Consider the following 20,577-nt stretch of genomic DNA (forward strand, 5'->3'; position numbering starts at 1 on the left):
GCCGGCGCCAGACTGCAGTCCTTCGCACGCTTTTTCTTTTTATCCTCCGCTGCTGCGTGCCCTTTTCTGGCTCTCCCCGCCCCCTCCTGTCAGCAGGAAGCTCCGTCTCCCTAGGGCTTCCCCTAGGCTTCAGGGGAGGGTCCGCCCCTCTCAGGCTCCCCCCCCCCTCCCGTGAACAGAAGATGCAGCCCCTTCAGTTCCGGACCCGGCATGCAGGTACCCGCGGTCCGGTCTATCTCCTTACACCTACACCACATATAAAGAAGGGGGGGAGTGGAAAACCACTAATGAACGACTATAGATCCGATATAAAAATATATACATCTTTATTAGGACACATAAACAGATCCCAGACAAAACAGTGCTCGATAGTGCATTAAAATGATCCACGTACCATGGGAAACATAGCAGACCTCCCTAAGAGACTTAAATAATATAGTCCAAAAGGACACTGAAATCTCCCCACATAGATAGGCATACAAGATTAACATTATATCATAACATCTTGAATGTTCATTTACAGACCTACCAGCCCTACTACATTATTACTCTCCCCTAAGACTAATAGTCAGAGTACCGCTAAAATAATAAAGGGAAGATGTCACTATATATCTGCCCCACCAAATGGTTAGACAAATGCCTCAATGGTTGGTGCACACAATCAAGCAGAAACGCATATAGCGGAAAAGCGGTAATAATTACCAGCACCGGGCGGTAGAGGGGAGTCCCAGGGGGGTCTGGCATTTGTCTAACCATTTGGTGGGGCAGATATATTGTGACATCTTCCCTTTATTATTTTACACAACAGAGGAGGCATCTAGGTGTAATTTATTATGCCAGGAATATGTCCTCCTAGTCTGATTGTGTTTATGAGTACTCTATTTTATCTACACCACATATAGCGGGCACGTTTGGCATTGCTGAAGCGATGAGAGCCCGCCTAATGTAGGGGTCTGTGTCTCCAGAAGCACAGGCTGGGCATAATGTACGGCAGTTTGCAATTTTCACTCTGAAAGAATAATTGCTGCTCGTTTCTGGAAAACACCGATGTAGTCAAAATCGTCACTACATCTGTAGATAAATTCCCAATGGGGTATAATTTCCGAAATTGGATCACTTTTTGGGGGATTCCGCTCTTCTAGCACTTGGAAGCCTGCAAGCTATTCTAGGAAAATCTCCAGGAGTCAAAAAGCATTCCGTCCCTCCTGAGTCTTACCATGTGGCACTGTACAGCCACATATGGGGTATTGCCACGTTCAGTATAAATTGTGGGATAAATTTTGGTGCCATTTTTACCGACTTTGTGTGTGAAAATGTAAAATATGGGGCTAAAATAAAAATTGGGTGGTAAAAATGTAATTATTTTTTCTTCACTGCCCAATGGTATAACATTCTGTGGCACAGCCATAGTTTCAATATGCTCACTGCACCCCTAGGTGAATCCATTGAGAGGTATAGTTTGTAAAATGGGGTCACTTATGGGGGGTTCTGCTGTTCTGGCACCTCAGGGGCTCTCTGTGGGTCATGGCACCTGCAAACCATAACATTAAAATCTATAATATGGCGCTCCTTCCCTTCTGAGCTTTGCACTTGCCTTGTGTTGCAAAAATGAGAAATCTGCTGGTGAACTTTTAACCCTTAGAACGTCGTAACAAAAAAACTATTGATTTCATTTTGCTGATGTAAAGTAGACATGTGGGAAATGTTATTTAAAAACTATTATGTGACTTGTCTCTGATGTTAGAGTATAAGAAGTGAAAGTTGGAAAATTTCCGTTTTATTCACAAATAAACGCAAGTCATAAAGAAGAAATTTTCTCGCTATCATTTATAGGTAACAAAATAGGATCTCTGGATCCATGGAAGCGCTCCAGAGTTATGACCTCATAAAGAGACAGTGGTCAGAATTGTAAAATTTGGCCCGGTCATTAACATGCAAACCACTCTCAGGGGTAAAAGGGGTTAATTGGATGGGAATTTTGGTGCATATTTGGGCTCTGTATGTTGGCGTTTGGTATTTGAGCACTGGCTATCAGTATTTGGTTTCTGTTATATGGACACTGTATGTCAGCTTTATTTGGCTGGTATTATTTGAGCACTGTATATTTGTATTTGGTATGATTTGGGCTCTTTATGTTGGTATTTGAATGTGTATATGAAGTGGTATTGTGTGTGTTTTTTTTTTGTGTTTGCTTTTGTGAGGGATACCCCAGGCAGACAGGCTTCATTTGAAGTGCCAGACTAAGGGTGTGCATACACGTTGCGGATTCTACCGCGGATCCGCATCGGATTTGGCCCTGCGGGTCTGCAGCAGATTCTGCTGCGTTGTACAGTACCATTAAAGTCAATGGAATTTGAAAAACGCTGTGCACATGCTGCGGAAAAATCCCCGCGGATTAGCTGTGGGTTTATTTCCGCAGCGTGTCAATTCTTTGTGCGGTTCTGCAGCGTTTCTGCACCCATTGACTTGCATTGATCCGCAGCAAAACCGCAGGTCTCAAAAAGATCTGCGGTTTTGCTGTGGATGAAACGCTGCAGATCGGAAGGGAGGAAGAGTGTGGGCGGTGAGTGTGTGCGTGTATGGTGTGTGGGCGGTGACTGGGCATGTATATGTGCGGGGGTTGCGGGCCTGTCTGGGGGTGTGTACGGGGGTCTGTGGGGCTCATGGGGCAGTCCAGGGGTGTGTGCGGGGGTCTGCGGGTCTCATCGGGCTGTCCGGGGGTGTGTACGGGGGTCAGCGGGTCTCATGCAGCTGTCCGGGGGTGTGTGCGGGCCCCTGCAGGGGGCTCTGCGGGGTGTGTGTGTGTAAAAAAAAAAAAAAAAAAAAAACATACAACATACATTACATACAGAACATACATATCACATAACATAGAGTACATACTCACCGCACACACCTAATTCCCCAAAGCCATCGATCTCCTGTAATAAACATAAAATAATAAACCAACCTATACTCACCTCTCCGCCGTAGACCATTAATATCGGGGGTCCCTCGACGATCTCCCGTGGAGAACAGCCGCATCAGCTGATGTGACTGCTCTCCAGGGGCTCCTGCACTGAAATGACAGGCGAAGGTAACCCTCCGCTGGGTATTCCTCCGCCGAGAAAGAGATCCCGTAACCCCAACCCTAATTCTCATGCAGCAGTGCTGTAAAATGAGACTCTGAACTCAGGTAACCTCAGTGATAGACTGCAGGAGGCATTGTCTCCTGTCAGTTCATCACTGGTAGGCCCCATAGAGCTGTCACATCTGCTGATGTCACTATTCTATAGGGGAGATCGTCGTGGGACCCTCATCATTTGGACTGCGTCGGACAGGGAGTATACGGTTGGTTTATTATTTTTCGTTTTTTTTCTAGGAGACGAGGGCATTGCTTTGATCTGAGCATGCAATAAAAATATGAAAACTGTCGTGTTTTATTTAATTAAAATACTTTATTCTTATGTGTGTGGTGTTTTTTAACCCTTTATTAATATAAGATTAATAATGGATCAGTGTCTTATTGACGCCTCTCCATTATTAACCGGGCTTAACGTCACCTTCCAGTAGCGAGGTGACATTAACCCCATATCCCACCGCTACACGGGAGTGGGAAGAGAGGGGATAAGTGCCAGAATTGGCGCATCTGGGGCGGCTGCGGGCTGGTATTTATAGCCGGGGGGGGGCAATATCCATGGCTCCTTCCTAGGCTATGACTATCAGCCCACAGCTGTCTACATAGCCTTGTCATTTTTTTTTTTTTGGGGGGGGGGGGGGGGGGGGGCCCTATTTTAATAGCCAGTAAAGGCTACGCAGACAGCTACGGGCTGATATTCATAGCCTGGGAACACTGGAACCACTAGTTTGGCAATGATAACCGAAGGAATGATGCCTATTTTATTCTCAACCAAAGATTGGCCGGTACTGTCCTGAAGTACAATGCAGTCCGTGATAATCATCTCACTACGCCTACAAGGAGCGCCAATCCATGTCACATTGTACAAGTCTACTCGCCAACAACACATGCCGAGGAGGACATTTACCTATTCTACTATCAACTTCAAGAGGAAATCGGCAAGATGCCAGAACAAGACTTATTATAATGGGAGACTTGAATGCCAAAGTGGGCCATGGCAAATATGGAACTATTGGACTTGGTGAACAAAACAAGCATGCAGGAAGATTTATTCACTTTTGTACGGCAAATCAACTGTCCATCATGAAAGCCTTCCGAAAGCACAAATGGAGACTCTACATGGAATATAGGACTTATTACAGAGTGTCAAGAGGGAAAGCTTGAACATGGGACTGCTACTCAATACAAGGAAGACAAAGGTATTGACTGCTGCCAGGTATGACCTGGACACCTTTCCAATGGACAGCGAAGACCTAAAAGTTGTAAAGGATGATCACTCAAGTTGCAGCGACGACGTTTGACCAGACCATATTCTCCCAGTATTTCACAGATCTGTCTAAATGTTGTTGAGCAAAGCTGAAACGCTCTTCAACATGCTTTTTGCTCAGCAATGGAGGTTGTGTGATGAGCGTGCATACACGCCATGGAGGTTGTGTGATGAGCGTGCATACACGCCATGGAGGTTGTGTGATGAGCGTGCATACAGGCCATGGAGGTTGTGTGATGAGCGTGCATACAGGCCATGGAGGTTGTGTGATGAGCGTGCATACAGGCCATGGAGGTTGTGTGATGAGTGTGCATACAGGCCATGGAGGTTGTATGGTGCGTGTGCATACAGGCCATGGAGGTTGTATGGTGCGCGTGCATACAGGCCATGGAGGTTGTATGGTGAGCGTGCATACAGGCCATGGAAGTTGTGTGGTGCGTGTGCATACAGGCCATGGAGGTTCTATGGTGCGCGTGCATACAGGCCATGGAGGTTCTATGGTGAGCGTGCATACAGGCCATGGAGGTTGTGTGCTGTGCGTGCATACAGGCCATGGAGGTTGTGTGGTGTGTGTGCATATAGGCCATGGAGGTTGTGTGGTGTGCGTGCATACAGGCCATGGAGGTTGTGTAGTGAGGGTGCATACAGGCCATGGAGGTTGTGTAGTGAGTGTGCATACAGACCATGGAGGTTGTGTGCTGTGCGTGCATACAGGCCATGGAGGTTGTGTGGTGTGCGTGCATACAGGCCATGGAGGTTGTGTGGTGAGCGTGCATACAGGCCATGGAGGTTGTGTGGTGAGCGTGCATACAGGCCATGGAGGTTGTGTGGTGAGCGTGCATACAGGCCATGGAGGTTGCGTGGTGAGCGTGCATACAGGCCATGGAGGTTGCGTGGTGAGCGTGCATACAGGCCATGGAGGTTGCGTGGTGAGCGTGCATACAGGCCATGGAGGTTGCGTGGTGAGCGTGCATACAGGCCATGGAGGTTGCGTGGTGAGCGTGCATACAGGCCATGGAGGTTGCGTGGTGAGCGTGCATACAGGCCATGGAGGTTGCGTGGTGAGCGTGCATACAGGCCATGGAGGTTGCGTGGTGAGCGTGCATACAGGCCATGGAGGTTGCGTGGTGAGCGTGCATACAGGCCATGGAGGTTGCATCGTGAGCGTGCATACAGGCCATGGAGGTTGCGTGGTGAGCGTGCATACAGGCCATGGAGGTTGTGTGGTGAGCGTGCATACAGACCATGGAGGTTGCAGGGTGAGCGTGCATACATGCCGTAGAGGTTGTGTGTTGCGCGTGCATACAGGCCGTGGAGTTGACATGGTGAGCGTGCATACGGGTCATGGAGGCTCAGTGCATAACTTAGTTTTCTTTGAAGTAATTTTCCTGACAATTGGACGTGGCGGAGTGTTCTTCCTTGAGATTTTGGTGGCAGAGCTGGAATCTGCGTGATCTCTTCGCTGTTATCTTTGACATACCGGTTCTGAGAGACGCGTCTTATATATAGACTGTCATGTACCCGCTTCTCAGCACGTGACTTGGTGTTGCGCCTGCAAGGGTTAATCTATCTCCTCTCACTCAGTCCAGCATTCAACCTCTGTTCTGTGCTGCAGTGGGAGCATAAATCCCACCCCGACACAGACCACGCACCCCGCTCATACACACTGCCACCACTCACCGAACACACGGGCGATGACTCCCAGAAATACCACTACTACTGTCTGCCAATCACCAGGAGCACACACTCTACGGCTATGGATTCTTTAGAGCAACAAGGTTCAGACTTATTAAAGTTTTAAGCTTTGATAGAAAAAATACCGTGCTTATAATAAAAAGATATAATAAATATGGAAATAAAAAGTGACATACAAATATGCAAAACTGATAAAATAACAGAACTACCTACAACGTTTCCATCTGCAGATATTCTGTTTCCTGAGGGAGGAGAAGCAAATTATGGCACACATCAGCCTTCCAGGCTGCCCCCACATGTGAGCAGGTTTCTATGTGTAAAGGCCTCATTTATAGATTTGACATGGAGATCAGATTTCTAGACCAGCCTCCCATGTTAATATTCTAATTGCTGGTTTGTGACTGGACCATGGCGACTCTACCAATGAATACATTATTTTTCTCTGAAAACACTTTGTGTAACCTTTCTCACAGGTAGTGTCAAGCTGAAATTGACACCTCCCCTTCAAAGGCACTAGGAGGTGTGAAATGTTTCCACTTTTTGTGTTCTCAGCAAGGCCCCCTGGGGTGACTGGAGTCAGGAGACTGCCTTTCACAGGATAACATATGTTGGGAACTTTGTGAAGAGCTGCAGTCTAAGAACAGATGCTAATTTACTGCCAGTCACGCATCCATACATATACATATTTCACTACATAGACAGATACACGGCAGGTCATGTATTCAGTCTGTGTGTCTCCACAGATGGATCCAGGAGGAGAAATCCACCAGAGAGATGTCCCCGTCCTCTGTATCCCCAGGACTGTCCGGAGGAGAATCACAACATCCCGGAGGATCATCAGGTAGATGACACTGAAGCCCCCACAACATCTGACCATAAAGTGATGGGACCTGAGCTCTTCTTACATTTTTCTTTTTAGGGTGAAGATCTGATTGATATTAAGGTTGAGGTTATACATGGAGCAGAAGAGGCGACCGCAATATGGGCCGATCAGCAGGGTGAGGAGGGGAGACTGTCATGTCTGTTCTGTGATCACCAACTACTATTCCCATCATCTCATCATCACATGACACAATCTATTCCGTCACTGTGTGTTTACTACAGATGGACTCGTTAAAAGGAATCCACCAGAGAGATCTCCCCGTCCTCTGTATCCCCAGGACTGTCCGGAGGAGAATCACAACATCCCGGAGGATCATCAGGTAGATGACACTGAAGCCCCCACAACATCTGACCAGGAAGTGATGGGACCTGAGCTCATCTTACATTTTTCTTTTTAGGATGAAGATCTGATTGATATTAAGGGTGAGGTTATCGATGAAGCTGAAGAAACAATGGATATTTGGGCTGATCACCATGGTAAGGAGGGGACAATTTTTCTTTTTTCATTTTTCTGTATATCTGAAAAGGGTTGAGTCTTCCTTTTTTTTCTGTTTTTTTTTTTGCCTCTATTCATTATATGAAAATAAAATTTCCCCGATTGCTTAGCTGATTTTCTTCTGAGCACCAACGTTCCCAGAACTAATAGTGAGCACCCCTTCATTTCTCTATAGAGGGGAAACTGTCATGTCTGTCCTGTGGTCACCTACTACTACTCCCATCATCTCATCATCACATGACACAATCTATTCCATCACTGTGTGTTTCCTACAGATGAATCCAGGAGGAGAAATCCACCAGAGGGATGTCCCCGTCCTCTGTTTTCCCAGGACTGTCCAGAGGAGAATCACAACATCCCAGAGGATCATCAGGTAGATGGCGCTGAGCCCTGTATCGGATCTGTATGTGGGGGGGACATTTCTAATCGATGTCATACATTTTGGTGGTTTCTTGTATTGTGCTGATTGTTCCATCTGATATATCAGGAGGAAGATCCAACTAAGAATAAAGTGAAGGATGAGACAGAAGAAGAAGCGATGACGAGGGGGGATCAGCCGTGTGTGAGTGGCGGGAAGGAGGAGATTCCGGGAGATGTTTCCACAGGTATGTGATAATGACCGACGTGTGATATTGTGTGTGTGAGTCTCCGGTCCGGTGATGGAGCAGCTGCTCCTGTACAGAAAGTACGGCTGTGCTCCGATGATGATCTGGGATGTAGGAGGGCCAGAACACAGGTCTCGGTTGGAGGCAAGTGGAGGACACCAGGTAGGCGACAGTACATGAAATACGTTTAGTCACTTTTCAAGGATGGAGGGTTCCTGTAACATAAACGGGATCACAAGATCGTATACAGTACGGAACAAAAGTTTGGACACGCCTTCTCATTCAAAGAGTTTTCTTTATTTTCATGACTATGAAAATTGTAGATTCACTCTGAAGGCATCAAAACTATGAATTAACACATGTGGAATTATATAATTAACAACAAAGTGTGAAACAACTGAAGATATGTCTTATATTCAAGGTTCTTCAAAGTAGCCACCTTTTGTTTTGATTACTGCTTTGCACACTGTTGGCATTCTCTTGATGAGCTTCAAGAGGTACTCACTGGAAATGGTTTTCACTTCACAGGTGTGCCCTGTCAGGTTTAATAAGTGGGACTTCTTGCCTTATAAATGGGGTTGGGACCATCATTTGTGTTGTGCAGAAGTCTGGTGGATACACAGCTGATAGTCCTACTGAATAAACTGTTAGAATGATATATTATGAATTCTTAAATGTGAGGATGAAGAAATAAAAATTAAAAATCCATAAAAACAATGTGACCTGTAAAGCCTATAATCATCTTATGTTAGGTAACGTTTTTAAATCGTTATTGATATGAATATGGGGGTACTGGACAAGGTGAGCATCTAAACCCTAAAACTGTAACGTGCTGCTGCATTGCAGTACAGCGCAACCTCCACCAGGGGGTGCTGGTGAGGGAAGAGAGGTTCTGCACACACACACAGCGTAGTAACACAGAGCAACAGCACAGGTGTCACAGGTAACAAAAGAGTGGTCAGACTAGCCGAAGTCAGCAACTGTCAGGAGCAGAAGTACCAAGGGAGACAGCAAGTGCGTAGTCAAGACCTACCAGGAACGTGGTATCAGAAACCTAAGACGTAAGCCGTAGTCACGGTACAAGTCAGAGGGTCAAAGCCAGTCGGAAAGCGTGGTATCAGAAGCGGAAAAACGTGAAGCAGAGTCCAGAGATCATGCCAAGTCATACACAAGTCCAGGTAATCAGGGGCAGAAGGAACACTAAAGGACTACAGGTCAGAGGCATTAGCTTGGAAGCTTGCAGTATAGCTGACGCTGGCCCGCAGGCTGCAGTGGACTGAAATGGCCCAGCCAGCTCCAGAACGAGGCAGAGGGGATTAACCCCTGCATGAGCAGGTCCAAAGAGAAGACAGCAGAAAACAAACTCTGGACTGGATCATGACAAAAACAATATTTATTAGTTGCTATTAAAAAAAAAACAAAAAAAAAAACCCTGCGCAACAGGAGTAAATAGCAAGACAGTATATCTGGAAGCCTTACACCCAACATGTACAGATACTCAGTAATTATTTAACACGTGTCCCATATTCTCAAAGTATAGAATGCTAGACAATTCAACCACAATCAATATCTTTTTTTGTAAACGGCTGTATAACTTTTTAACTGTTTAACAAAATACGAAATACTTGGCACTTTCTATATTTGTCTGGGCAAATATATTGCATGACACATACGATTTATGTCATCCATGTTGAGTAATTTTTTCAAAGTACCATTCAATATTTAATTTTCTTAGGGGATCACCTAATAGGTAGCCAATTTGAATCTTCCCCCTTGTAGGAGGACCTGTTGTGAGCTCATCTGTTCATTCACCTTTTGTGTCCGAGGATCTCCCTCTTCTAGTGAAGGAAGGTAGTGAGGCTGATTTGGATGAAAGAAACCAAACACCTGATCAGGTGGATTGTGACTGGGTAACAGGAACTTCAGACTGGATATAAGGCAGCCGACGCCCTTCTGAGTGGCTGGTGATTTCTCTGCTTGATTCTTGGAGACCAGTCTGATTCCTGCTTCCCAAAGATAAGTTTTTGCTCTGCTATTGAACTTATTAGTTTTGGTTTTGTTTACCTTGTTTTGGAGTTCAGCCATCCCCGGCTGGGGGTGTGCTGGATTCTTATTCCTTGATCAGTGTTCTCTTTTGCTCTGCTTTCAGAATATTCTGAGTGCTGATATAGGGTTTGAAGTCTAGTGACTTCAGGGTCCTTTTTGCTTATCAGTTGTGTTGGTAATATTTTTAGCAGGGTTTTCTCGGATTGCAGACAGCAGCTTTTCTGTCCTGTCCTTTTTAGTTAGCTTGTGCCCCATCGTTTGCTCATCCTATCTTTCTATCTGTGTTAGTGTTTTCATCTTGCTTCACCGTCATTATATGTTGGGGGCTATCTATTGCTTTGGGGTCTGCTCTGGGGCAGTCAGTTTTTCCCTTTTCTCTTTTTAGGCTTATTTAGATCTCCGGCTGTGACGAGGTGTCTAGGATCACCGAAGGAACACTCCACGGCTACTGCTAGTTGTGTGATAGGATTAGGGGTCTGCAATCCGCTAGTTTCCAACCTCTCTGATTTTCTGGGCTGAGCTTGCATTTTTGTTTTTTCCTCCTCGGTGACTCAATCATAACAGAATCACCAGCCATACTGCAGATTCTAGGGTACTCAACAGCAGGAAAGAATTGTAAAAAAAAAAAGTGTCAATTTTTTTTTTTTTGTGTGTATATTTTTTCCTCTTTTTCTCTGAGGCCGTAGGAGGAATATTTTTTTTTTCTGATAAAGTTTAAGCAATTGTCTGATCGTGTGGAGTAGCTCGCTGCTGAAGTGCGGGGAATTTCCACCTACCTTGCTCATTCACATGCTGCTGAACCAAAAATCCCCACTCCTGATGTGTTTTTTGGGGATCGGTCTAAATTTTTGAATTTTAAGAATAATTGTAAATTATTTCTTGCCTTGAAGCCTAACTCATCGGGGAACTCTGCACAGCAGGTTAAAATTGTCATCTCCTTGCTGCGCGGCGATCCCCAGGATTGGGCGTTTTCTTTAGTACCAGATGATCCTATTCTAACAAATGTGGACGCATTTTTTCAGGCCTTGGGGTTGTTGTATGATGAACCTAATGCGATTGATCAAGCTGAAAAGACCCTGTTGGCATTGAGCCAGGGTCAAGAGTCTGCAGAACTGTACTGTCAAAAATCCCGAAAGTGGGCGGTCCTCACCACTTGGAATGATGGTGCCTTGGCAGCTCTCTTTCGGAAGGGTTTGTCAGAAACCGTAAAAGATACTATGGTGGGATTTCCTGTTCCCTCTGGTCTTGACAATTCTATGTCATTAGCCATTTAGGTTGATCGGCGTTTACGTGAACGTAAAATTACACGGGAAATGCTGCCACCTGTTGAACAAATGTCTGAACCTATGCAATGTGATAGAGTTTTGTCTAGGGCGCAACGTCAGGAGTTTAGAAGACGTAATAAGCTGTGTTTTTTCTGTGGAGATGCCTCTCATGTTATTTCTGTCTGCCCTAAACGAGAGAAACGTTTTGCACACACATTTGCTGTAGGTGGTGTACAACCTAAGTTTCTTCTGGCAATTACTCTGATCTGCTCCCTGTCCACATTTTCCGCTAAAGCCTTTGTGGATTCAGGAGCGGCCTTGAACCTAATGGATTTGGATTTTGCTAAACGTTGTGGTTTCCCTATGACACCCCTGCGGACGCCTATTCCTTTGAGGGGTACTGATGCTACTCCGTTGGCGAAGAATAAACCTCAGGTTTGGACCCAGGTGGTAATGCGGGTCGCCCCAGACCATCAAGAAAATTGCAGATTTTGCATGATACCATCGTTCTGGAGTTCCTGTTGTGAGTTCATTCTCCCCTTCACCTTTGATGTTTGATGAACTCCCTCTGCTGGTGAAGAGAGGTAGTGAAATTGATTGGGATGGGAAGAACCGATCATCTGAACAGGCGGAGTGTGATTGGACATCTGGAATTTCTGAGTGGATACAAGACAGCCGACGCCCTGCAGGGCTGCTGGTGATCCTTTCTGCTCTGAGCTCTTGCATCCAGCTTAGTGCCTGTCAACTAAAAGCTAAGTTTTTGCCCTGCTATTATTCCATGAGATTTTGTCTGGTTTTCGTAGTGTTTGTATTCAGCCAGTCCTGGTTGGGACTGGCTGAATTCCATTTTTGTCTCTGATCAGTTGATCTCTTTGCTCTGTTTTCAGAATATACCTGAGTGCTGATATAGTGATTTTGAAGTCTAGCGACTTCAGGGCCTTTTTCTCTATCAGACGGTTGGGACATTTTTGGTAGGGTTTTTTGCGAATTGCAGCCAGCATCTTTTCTGTCCTGTCCTATCTAGTTAGTTGGGCCCCATCGTTTGCTCAGCCTGTCTTTCTGTCTGTGTTTGTGTTTTCATCTGTTTTTCACCCACAATACATGTTGGGGGCTGTCTATTGCTTTGGGGTCTGCTCTGGGGCAGTTTAGATTTCCCCTTTCCTTCTTTAGGCTTATGTAGTTCTCTGGCTGTGACGAGGGGTCTAGGGCACCGTAGGAACCCCCCACGGCTACTGTTAGTTGTGGTGTATAGGATCACGGATCTGCAATCCGATAGCTACCAACCTCTCTGGTTTTCTGGACTTAGCTTGTATTTTTGTTTTCTCCTCCTCCGGTGACTCATTCATAACAGAATCACCAGCCATACTGCAGATTCTAGGGTGCTCAATAGCAGGAAAGAATTGTAAAAAAAAAAAAAAAAAAAAAAAAGTGTCAGAATTTTTTTTTTTTTTTTGGTGTATATTTTTTCCTCTATTTCTCTGAGGCCGTAGGGGGAATTTTTTCTCAATGGAGATTAACAATTGTGTGATCGTGACTGTGAAGCAGCTCGCTGCTGAAGTGCGGGGAATTTCCGCCTATCTTGCTCATTCACATGCTGCTGAACCAAAGATCCCTACTCCTGATGTGTTTTTTGGGGATTGGTCTAAATTTCTGAATTTTAAGAATAATTGTAAATTATTTTTTGCCTTGAAGCCTAACTCATCGGGGAGCTCCGCACAGCAGGTTAAAATTGTCATCTCTTTGCTGCGCTGCGATCCCCAGGATTGGGCGTTTTCTTTGAAACCTGATGATCCTATTCTGACTGATGTGAACGCTTTTTTTCAGGCCTGGGGTTGTTGTATGATGAACCTAATGCTATTGATCAAGCTGAGAAAGCCCTGTTGGCATTGAGCAAGGGTCAGGATTCTGCAGAGTTGTACTGTCAAAAATTCCGAAAGTGGGCGGTCCTTACTACCTGGAATGATGGTGCCTTGGCAGCTCTCTTTCGGAAGGGTTTGTCAGAAACCGTAAAAGATACTATGGTGGGATTTCCTGTTCCCTCTGGTCTTGATGATTCTATGTCATTAGCCATTCAGGTTGATCGGCGTTTGCGTGAACGCAAAACTGCGCGAGAGGTGTTGCCACCTGTTGAACAAATGTCTGAACCTATGCAATGTGGTAGAGTTTTGTCTAGGGCGGAACGTCAGGAGTTCAGAAGGCGTAATAAGCTGTGTTTTTTTTCTGTGGAGATGCCTCTCATATTATTTCTGTCTGCCCTAAACGAGAGAAACGTTTTGCACACACATTTGCTGTGGGTGGTGTTCAACCTAAGTTTCTTCTGGCAATTACTCTGATCTGCTCCCTGTCCACATTTTCCGCTAAGGCTTTTGTGGATTCGGGAGCAGCTCTGAACCTGATGGACTTGGATTTTGCTAAACGTTGTGGGTTTCCTATGATACCTCTGCGGACGCCTATCCCTTTGAGGGGTATTGATGCTACTCCTTTGGCGAAGAATAAACTTCAGTTTTGGACCCAGGTGGTAATGCGGGTTGCCCCAGACCATCAAGAAAATTGCAGATTTTTGGTGTTGCATAATTTGCATGATACCATCGTTCTGGGGTTTCCCTGGTTGCAAATCCATAATCCAGTTTTGGATTGGAAATCTGTGTCTGTGGTGAGTTGGGGTTGTCGGTGTGCCCTTAGTGACGCTCCTATTTTCTCCACCTCTCCCCAGTCGCATGGTGTTCCTGACTATTTGGCTGATTTTGATTTTTTATGATGTATTTAGTGAGAATGAGTCTGCGTCTTTGCCTCCTCATAGGAGTTATGACTGCAATTGAGCTGAGCCCTGGGTGTAAATTTCCCAAGGGTCGACTTTTCAATTTATCTGTACCCGAGCACGAGGCTATGCGATCCTATATTAAGGAGTCATTGGAGAAGGGTCATATTAGAGCATCCTCTTCACCCTTAGGTGCTGGGTTTTTTTTTTGCGGCCAAGAAAGATGGTTCATTAAGGCCTTGTATTGACTATCGCTCCCTCAACAAAATTACTGTGAAATATCAGTATCCGTTACCCCTGATTTCTGATCTATTCTCCAGAGTTAAAGGTGCTTGCTGGTTTACCAAGCTTGACCTCAGGGGGGCGTATAATCTTATTCGCATTAAGCAGGGGGATGAATGGAAGACGGCGTTTAATACTCCAGAGGGACATTTTGAGTACCTGGTGATGCCTTTTGGGCTCACTAATGCCCCTTCTATCTTCCAGTGCTTCATGAATGATATTTTCCGAGACTTTGTGGATAAATTTTTGATCATCTATCTGGATGATATTTTGATCTTTTCCAAGGATTGGGACTCTCATGTGGAACATGTTCGGACTGTGTTCCGGATTTTGAGGGAGAATTCCCTGTATGTCAAGGGATCGAAATGCCTTTTTGGTGTACAGAGGATTTCATTTTTGGGATTTATTTTGTCTCCGTCAACTATTGAAATGGACCCGGCCAAGGTACAGGCCATTTATGATTGGGTTCAGCCCACTTCTTTGAAGGCCCTCCAGAAGTTTTTGGGTTTTGCTAATTTTTATCGTAAATTTATAGCTAATTTTTCTGGTATTGCCAAACCATTGACTGATTTGACTAAGAAGCGGGCTGATGTGCTGAATTGGTCTCCGGAGGCGGTTTCTTCTTTTCAGGAGCTGAAGCGAAGGTTCACTTCTGCTCCGGTTTTACGGCAACCTGATGTCTCACTCCCGTTTCAGGTAGAGGTGGACGCTTCTGAGATTGGTGCAGGAGCTGTTTTGTCCCAAAAAGATTCTGTAACATCTAAAATGAATCCCTGTGCTTTCTTTTCCTGAAAGTTCTCCCCATCCGAACGTAACTATGATGTGGGGAATCGGGAACTGTTAGCCATGAAATGGGCATTTGAGGAGTGGATACATTGGTTGGAGGGAGCTAAACATCAAGTCGTGGTCCTCACTGACCACAAGAATTTGGGTGATTTGTGATAGATTCTATATGATGGTCCATCTTGTACCACTCCCTATGTTGCCATCTTCCTGAGTTGGTGCCCTTGTTTTTCCAACAGGTGGTTCGCTTGCACGGGATTCCTGAGAACATTGTATCTGACAGAGGAGTTCAGTTTGTTTCTAGATTTTGGAGGACTTTCTGTTCCAAGCTGGGAATTCAGTTGTCCTTCTCCTCTGCGTTTCACCCTCAGACCAATGGGCAGACGGAGAGAACAAACCAGACTTTGGAGCCGTATTTGAGATGTTTTATTTCTGCTGATCAGGATGATTGGGTTTCATTTTTACCCTTGGCCGAATTTGCTTTAAATAATAGAGCTAGTTCTGCCACTTTGATGTCACCCTTTTTCTGTAACTTTGGGTTTCATCCTGGATTTTCTTCAGGGCAGGTGGAGTCTTCTGCCTGTCCAGGGGTTGACACTGTGGTGGAAAGAATGCAGCAGATTTGGGACCAAGTGGTGGATAAGTTGTCTCTTTCCCAGGAAAAGGCCCAGCGGTTTTCTAACTGACATAGGACCATTGGTCCCCGGTTTAAGGTGGGTGATATGGTTTGGTTGTCATCAAAGAATATCTCTATGAAGGTGGCTTCTCCAAAGTTTAAACCTAGATTTATTGGACCTTACAAGATTTTGAAGATTATTAATCCGGTCTCTTTTCGGTTGGCTCTTCCTGTCACATTTAAGATTCATAATGTTTCATAAGTCCTTGTTGAAGAGGTTTGTTGAACCAGTGGTTCCTATGGCGGCACCTCCTGATCCTGTGTTGGTTGAAGGTAACATGGAATATGAGGTAGAGAAGATACTGGATTCCCGTCTGGCTAGACGGAGACTCCAGTATTTGGTTAAGTGGAAGGGTTATGGTCAGGAGGATAATTCCTGGGTCTCTGCCTCTGATATTCATGCTGAAAGATTGGTGCTTGCTTTTCATCGGGCTCAACCTGATCGGCCTGGTGGCTTGGATGAGGGTTCGGTGACCCCTCTTCAAGGGGGAGGTACTGTTGTGAGCTCATCTGTTCATTCTCCTTTTGTGTCCGAGGATCTCCCTCTTCTGGTAAAGGAAGGTAGTGAGGCTGATTTGGATGAAAGAAACCAAACACCTGATCAGGTGGATTGTGACTGGGTAACAGGAACTTCAGACTGGATATAAGGCAGCCGGCGCCCTTCTGAGTGGCTGGTGATTTCTCTGCTTGATTCTTGGAGACCAGTCTGATTCCTGCTTCCCAAAGATAAGTTTTTGCTCTGCTATTGAACTTATTAGTTTTGGTTTTGTTTACCTTGTTTTGGAGTTCAGCCATCCCCGGCTGGGGGTGTGCTGGATTCTTATTCCTTGATCAGTGTTCTCTTTTGCTCTGCTTTCAGAATATTCTGAGTGCTGATAAAGGGTTTGAAGTCTAGTGACTTCAGGGTCCTTTTTGCTTATCAGTTGTGTTGGTAATATTTTTAGCAGGGTTTTCTCGGATTGCAGACAGCAGCTTTTCTGTCCTGTCCTTTTTAGTTAGCTTGGGCCCCATCGTTTGCTCATCCTATCTTTCTATCTGTGTTAGTGTTTTCATCTTGCTTCACCGTCATTATATGTTGGGGGCTATCTATTGCTTTGGGGTCTGCTCTGGGGCAGTCAGTTTTTTCCCTTTTCTCTCTTTAGGCTTATTTAGATCTCCGGCTGTGACGAGGTGTCTAGGATCACCGAAGGAACACTCCACGGCTACTGCTAGTTGTGTGATAGGATTAGGGGTCTGCAATCCGCTAGTTTCCAACCTCTCTGATTTTCTGGGCTGAGCTTGCATTTTTGTTTTTTCCTCCTCGGTTACTCAGTCATAACAAGGACCTCCCTTATTTTGTCGTCATGTTATATGGAAATTATTTTATTTGTCTTGATTTTAATATATTTATTAATAAACAGTACTATACTTTTTAGTTAAGCTTGAATCTTTTTCTGTTTTAACAGCTAAAAGGTTATACAGCTGTTTACAAAAAAAGATATTGGTAGATACCCAGTAATGCAGATCTGTCCAGAATACCATAGATAGATAGATCCAGTATATGTATGCAGAATGATCCAGATAACCTACATCTGTTGTATACACATTTAATAATGTGAGAATAACCAAAGATAGAATGGAGAGGAAACCAAACGGACTTGTAGATCATGCATATATAGGTCAGGAATACTGGATGGAAAAAATGTCCCAGGTCACACTAAAATAAACCTGAGAAACTCTAGATAAATGCCTAGACTGGTCCTGCCTAGCCGCTGAGGTTGGCAATGCGTTTCCCCATTTTGTAGGCCCATCAGGAGGCTTGCTGTCTGAGTTGTGGAAAATTCAGAAAGACAAGGTGGACAGCAGCCTGAGCAACTTCATCTTACCTCCACACCTCTGGTATCTCCGGTTATATAGACATGAGTAAAGCAGTGTGAACAGCCTCTTCTTACCTCCACACCCCTGGTATCTCCAGCATAAGATCAGATAGACATGGAGGACAGTAGTATGGGCAGCCGTTCCTTACCTCAGCACCTTGGTATCTTCAGCATAAGATCAGATAGACAAGGTGGCTAGCAGTATGAATAGCCTCTTCTTACCTCAGCACCTATTGTATCTCCAGTATAATATCTGATAGGCAGGGAGCACAGCAGTGTGAGCAGCCTCTTCTTACAACAGCACCCCTGGTATCTTCAGCATAAGATCAGATTAACAAGATGGTCAGCAATGTGAGCAGCCTCTTACATCAGCACCCATGGTATCTCCAGTGTAAGATCAGATAGACAGGGAGGACAGCAGTGCGAGCAGCCTCTTACCTCAGCACCTTTAGTATCTCAAGTATTAGATCAAGTATTAGATCAGATAGACAGGGAGGACAGCTGTGTGAGCAACTTCTTCTTACCTCCACACCTCTGGAATCTCCAGTAATAGATCACATAAATATGGGTAAATCAGTGTGAACGGCCTCTTATTATCTCAGCACCTCTCATATCTCAAGTATAAGATCAGATAGACTGGGAGAACAGCAGTGGAAGCAGCATCTTCTTACCTCAGGACCCCTGATTTCTCCAGTATGAGATCAGATAAACGGAGGACAGCAGTGTGAGCAGCCTCTTCTTACCTCAGGACCCCTGATTTCTCCAGTATGAGATCAGATAAACAGGGAGTGCAGAAGTTTGAGTCTCTTCTTACTTTTGCACCTCTTGTAACGGGGTCTCACAAGCTGGAGTACTTCTTTCAGTACCACCCCGTGTTTTCGGAGGTCCGCTCTGCGTTGGCTGGAGTCTGAATGAATGACGCTGGCTGGAATTCCTTGGTTACATGGGCGCATATAAAAGATCACTGCTTCACGTATTTCCAGTCTGACAACACTTTACTCACAGGACACAGAATATATCACACAGATACAGTGGGCAGGCCAATAGAAAAGCGGCAGGCCAGACATGCATTACAAAAGCCGCAGGTGGCCGAAGGCTGCCGATGTTTACTGTGGGAATTACAGAGGTGGGGGGAGGGCGGACAAAAGGAGAATATTGTGTCCCCTCTGCCCAGGGGCGCAGCCTGTGGGCTGATGCATTAGGGAGATGCATCTCACATAGAACCTATTATACATACATATAACTGCACAACATATTCTGGGTGCTGAGTGGTTCTGTAACACGGCTCCCCTTTTCAGCGACGCGATCGGCATACACAGTCTGATCCTCAACGGATCGGTTTGGGGATGACCGAAGTTTATGGGGTTGGTACAAGTTCTGTTTGTCGACTTAATCCATCGGCGTTACCGTTTTGTTTGCCGGGTCTGTGGTGGATGGTGAAGTCCAGAGGTTGTAGGGCTAAACTCCACCGCAGCAATCTGGCGTTGTCTCCGGAGACCTGATTAAGCCAGACTAGGGGATTATGGTCCGTTAGGAGGGAAAACTGTCGTCCATACAAATATGGTTGCAACTTCTTGAGTGCCCATACTACCGCCAGGTACTCCTTCTCGATGGCCGCATAGCTTACTTCACGGGGCAGTAGTTTCCGACTCAGGTAAGCTACCGGGTGTTCTTGGCCGTCCGGCCCGACTTGGCTCAGTACTGCCCCCAATCCAAACATAGAAGCGTCTGTGTGAACCAGGAAACGTTTAGTTGGATCGGGTGCGGCCAATACAGGGGTATTGGTGAGGGTGTCCTTTAGTTGGCGGAAGGCTTCCTCACACTCTGAGGTCCAGGTTACCTGGCGGGGTTGGTTCTTACGGGTCAGATCAGTGAGGGGCTTGGCTACGCTGCTGTAATTGAGAACGAATCTCCTGTAATACCCCGCTGTCCCTAGAAACGCCATGACCTGGGTTTTAGTGCGTGGGATGGGCCATTTGGCTATGGCCTCAATCTTGGCTGGTTCTGGTCGCTGTTTCCCACTTCCCACCCAATGCCCTAAATACTGAACCTCTGCTTTGCCCACGTGACACTTGTTTGGGTTCAGGGTGATTCCGGCCTGGTGGATCCTGTCCAATACTGTCTCTAGGTGATTTAGATGCTCTTCCCATGTCGCACTGTAGATGGCGATGTCGTCCAGGTAAGCACAAGCATAGTCCTGGAGACCATCCAGAAGCCGGTCAGCCAGCCTTTGGAAGGTCGCCGGGGCATTCTTCATCCCGAATGGCATAACTCGAAACTGGAATATGCCAAACGGGGTGACAAATGCCGACTTGGGAATAGCGTCAGGACTAAGGGGAATCTGCCAGTAGCCTTTGCATAGATCGATGGTGGTCAAATACTTTGCCCCCGCCAGCCGGTCTAACAACTCATCCACACGCGGCATGGGGTATGCATCCATCACTGTTTTCTCATTGAGCTTACAATAGTCTACACAAAACCGTGTAGTCCCATCCTTCTTGGGCACTAACACTACGGGTGATGCCCAGGGACTATCTGACTATTCAATGACCCCTAAACGCAGCATCTCTTGTATCTCTTGTCGCATCCCCTCTCGTACAGACTCAGGGACGCGGAAGGGGTTTTGTCGTAGTGGGGTCTGATCCTGGGTCTCAACCTTGTGTTGTGCCAGGCGAGTGTACCCCGGTCTCTCTGAAAACATCCTCTTTCGCAGCCTCAACAACGCCTCCGCCTGCTGTCTCTCCCGGGGGCCTAGGTCTTCACCCAAGTGTACCTGGTCCCATGTTTTAGACTGAGTCCTTTCCCCTAAGACATCCGGCAAGGGAAGTCCAGCTAAATCCTCTGCTTC

General features: G+C 45.8%; 1 pseudogene; it reads left to right on the forward strand.

Annotated features, from left to right (window-relative positions):
- LOC141054897 (uncharacterized) overlaps positions 1-20,577 on the forward strand; it is a 65,323-nt pseudogene that overhangs the window by 16,049 nt on the left and 28,697 nt on the right.

This window comes from Dendrobates tinctorius, unplaced genomic scaffold (assembly GCF_039654945.1).
Source record: "Dendrobates tinctorius isolate UK_male_01 unplaced genomic scaffold, ASM3965494v1 ptg000180l, whole genome shotgun sequence".
Classification (NCBI taxonomy): Eukaryota; Metazoa; Chordata; class Amphibia; order Anura; family Dendrobatidae; genus Dendrobates; species Dendrobates tinctorius.